This window comes from Siphateles boraxobius, unplaced genomic scaffold, assembly GCF_051911475.1.
Source record: "Siphateles boraxobius isolate OS27281-9 unplaced genomic scaffold, OSU_SipBor_1 189, whole genome shotgun sequence".
NCBI classification, from domain to species: Eukaryota; Metazoa; Chordata; class Actinopteri; order Cypriniformes; family Leuciscidae; genus Siphateles; species Siphateles boraxobius.
Window position 1 is genome coordinate 1,186,206 of NW_027508798.1, and position 4,530 is coordinate 1,190,735.

A 4,530-nucleotide genomic window follows, 5' to 3' on the forward strand; every position below is an offset into this window, starting at 1 on the left:
GTAAACTGCACAGTGATCTGATATGTCTGCACCTTCAATTTCACACTCCTGTACTCGGTACAACTCATTTTTATTCATAAATAGATAGTCAATTCTGGAGTAGCTATCATTAGGGGCCGAGTAATGAGTGTAATCCTTTTTAAGGGGGTGAAATTCCCTCCAAAGGTCCACTATACCAAATTCTTTAAATGTAGTTTTGATTATTTTAGTAATGTGGTTGCATTTTTTGTTTTTGTTTGTTGTATCTAGTTTATCATTCAACACAATATTAAAATCGCCCCCACATATCAAAATGCCATCTGTTTCCAGAATAATTTTGTCGAGCAGAGTTTTGATGAAATGTTTTCCACTGTTGGGAGGGGCATAAACATTAACCAGTGTCACTTTTTCATTTTCTAACTTTCCTTTTACAATAATAAATCTTCCTTCCTTATCGTTAATCACTTTAGAACATTCAAATTTAACTGAATCTGAAATTAGTATAGTCACCCCTCTTCTACACCCATGACGGAAATAACTATAAAATGTATTGTTATAACCAAACCTCTTAAGTTTCTCGCATTCCTGCCCAGACAAATGTGTTTCTTGTAGATATATAATTTGAGATTTGTGCTGTTTTAACCTGGTCATTACCTTCCGTCTTTTAATGGGATTATTAAGACCATTAACATTCCACGACAGTATCTTTATGTTATTCATTCACGTAATATCATTCCCATGGATGAAAAGTTGTAATCCAGAGTTCAACATAACAAAAGTAAAAAAAACATTGAACATCAATTGAACATAGAACTTTGTGCCTTCCGAAAACAAGGATGGATTTCCCCATCCTTCATGGTCCCTGTTGGTGGGAGGAGGGAAAGGTGCCTCATTTTCGTAGGGGCCCTCCCTAGTAATGAGGAAATACTCATTTTCACTAGAAATGTCCAACATTAAGCGCTTAAGAAAGCTCCTCAGTCAGTTTCATGAACTATTTGGATTAAGTCATAAGACTTTTTTTTTATTTTTATTTTTTTAAATTATTATTATTATTTTATTTTTTTTATAGCGGACTGTCAAAATGGAAATAGAGTCGAAAATAAACAGAAGGGAGTATCCGTAGGTAGGCCCATGCTAGCCTGCCTGAGAAACCTGTCGTGAATCAAAAAAAAAAAAAAAATTTAAATGCGTAGGCTATTTTGCTACTAATACTTGTAAAGTTAGCCTCATTTATTCTTCCTCTGGGCCATAGTTATCTCATTAACTATGTAGTGGCAGGTCTCTTCTAAACTCTGTAAGCCTCTCTCTTGCACGTTGAGCTGCTCTGTCCGGAGTGTTGGTGCGTTTCCATGGCAACAGTTCGTTCAGACGTTCCTCATCAGCTCTTGCAGCGTTCCTCTTCGATGCGGTAGTCTTTATCTGAAATCCACGTTTAATCAAATCCTGAGCTGCTTCATCCGCACTCCCATAGATCCGTAGCCCGGAGTCCCAGTGTACTCGCATCCTCGTGTAGGGTGTCTGGAATCGGATCCCCCTCTCCTTCAGGGCAGCTTTGATTGGCCCATATGCTTTGCGCTTTTCGACGATATCAGCTGCATAGTCGTTGTCAAAGTAAACTCGCTTGCCATCGATTTCAACCTTCTTCTGCCATGCTTTCTGAAGAACCATCTCTTTGATACAGAATTGTAAAAAGTTCACTATTATTGATCGCGGTGGTGCGGTTGTTGCCGGTTTCGAAACTAGCGCTCTATGTGCCCGTTGGACTTGGAGCTCAACTTCAGCTGGCAGTTCGAGGTGAGTTTTGAATAGTTCACTTACAAAGTCAGTGACCGATTTGCCTTCTTTTTCTTCCGGTACTCCATAAATTCGAATATTATTTCTTCTAGAGCGACTCTCCAAATCCACTAGCTTGTCCTGCATCTCCGAGTTTTGTTTCACGACTGTTATCAGCGTATCTTTCATTTCAAAGCAGGCTAATTCCAGGTCCGCTATTCGTGTTTGAGCCTCTATGATATTGGCGTTTTGGCTCTGCACCTCTCGCAATACTTCGGTTTTGAATTCAACGAGGTCATCCTTCATAGTTTTCATGACATCATTTTTAAAATCACTCAGGTCCTGTCTCACAACTTGCTTGAAGTCCTTCAGTTCTTTGGATAGAAGCGCCAGGCTTTCGAGCAGAGTGTTTTGGTTAACAGTAACTTTAGCTTCAGAAGCGTTACCTGAGGCTGTTCCTTCACCGCCATCTTCGTCAGGCCCGGTATCCACATCCACATCCGAGTTTACTTGATTTTTGCTCATCTTCTTGTCGGTCTTATGACTTCTTTGCATTCTTCCTCCTTTCATATTCGAGTTTAGTTTATTTCACTGCTTTTTCTAGTGCTAGGAGGTATTTTTAAAAAACGACTGTGGGGAGCAAACCGCTACTCGTCCATCTCGCTCTCTTGCGCCACCGGAAGCCTTTTATCTTCGTTTTAAGAAAAGAACAAAGATTCATATTACAAATAAACAACATAATATACAAACATAATCAGCGCTTTATTTTTCCCCAGCTACAATAGGTAAGGTTTAATTATTAGCAGAATTGTTTGTCCTTTGTTGTTGTTTTATTAACATCAATGGGATAGTTCTCCCGAAAAAGAAAATTCAGTCAAACCAGAATGAAGTCTATTCTGTTAAACATAAAAGATATTTGAAGAATGTGGGTAACCGAACGGTTGATGGTTACAAGTGACTTCTATAGTATGAAAAAAGTACTATGGAAGTAAAGGGGGATGTAACTGTTTGGTTATTCTTCAAAACCATCTTTTTTGTTTAGCACAAGAAAGATATTAATATAGGGTTGGAACAAAATGAGGGTGATTTAATTGATGACAAAACAGAATATAAATTTTTGGGTGAACTATCCCTTTAATGGAAAGCTGCAGCATGTTTACTGCTACCCCTTTAAGACTTGCAGGCATCTAAAATCAGACAAACATCCTATTTTTATCCAACTGTATACTTATACAGTACTTAAGACAAACCAAACAGTACTTTGTAAACCTTGTATGTATTTGACAGTGTTGGGTGCTAAAAATAAATTCAGTCCAGTAATAACCTGCTATTTAATGTATGCGCTCTTTGAGTGTAAGCGATCAGAAAAGCACCTATGAGAATAGCACGCTAATGAAAAGTTGAAACTGCAAGCCTTTAAAATGGATTCAAGTAATGAACTTGCATTAATGCAAATAACTACAGTTTACCGTGAGTGTAACTGTACCTCTGCGTTAACATGTGTTGTGAATCAGACCTAATTCTTCACCTTTTAATTTAGTATTTATTACTGTTACATTTCTGTTTGTCTGCCTGTTAATGTGTAGGTCATCAATGAAATTGAAGTATCCTCACTAAGGCATCATGATGACGATAATGCTGATAATGAAATGGTAAGTAAAACGTTCTTCTGTATTGTTGTAGTTATTACACATGTCATGACAATTACTTTTTTGAATTTGTAATTAATTCAGAAGGTCAGCTTTGAAAACAACCATTCAAATCAAGATCATCAAGTTGGGGCAGAAAGAGTAAGCATTGCATTGTAACCTTGTAGACTTCCTTGAATGACAAAATGCATTTCGCTTCACTCTGTAGGAACTACAATAACATAACTATCTTTCTAAGAATACATAACTTTGCTTGAGCAATGACCGGAGCAAGTTAATTCTATCACACACTGACAAATTATGTTGTTGATGTTGTGTTGTTGCATTTTGTTGTGTACTTTTGTTGCCACCTTATTGTGTATAATAAATTCAATTATTGTTCAACAGGAGAATGTAGTCGAAAGAAGGAGACTGATTGAAGAGCAAGATTCTGAATATGAACAGTCCTTGCTTTTGGACAGAGAAAAGGCAATTTAATTTTTAAACACAGCAGAAATTTGGAAACCTACATATGTAACTATGTTAATGACATGTATCACACAGATAAATAATGAGAGAAGAAGAGAACAGCAAGAGGAGAGACGACTTCAGGCAAGTTCAATTAATCAACAGTGCTTCATTTTTCAACCGTAATTTTCAAATTGCTGAGAAAAATTGTAAAGAACAATGCATATCGTATGACAGTTCAACAGTTACCTACAAGGACTCAGTTAGTTTCTTATGGCTGTCCCATAATCAAGACCAAAAACCACCAAAAATTATAAGGGTGGTCCATAAAGCAACACCACATTATGCTTCCAATCTAAGAATCTTAGAGCTTTGCCATTCACACTGTTTGCTTTGTTGAATATAATCACTGCTGCAATCAAGTCAATAATGTGAGCAATCAATGCTTGTTGGTCAAGACTTGTAAAAAAAAAAAACATGATAATTGCGAATACAGATAAAAATAAGATGCTGTTTTGTATAAACTTGTGATAACGGAGTGTGTTGTAGTGTGAAAACTTATTATGTTAATTTAAAAAAAATGATAATTTCACAAAATACAGTAGGAATGTAGGCTTCTATTCGGTTTGTATTTTAGGAATTCCATTATGAACTAGTAAAATACTTCTGTTTCATAGGTCAT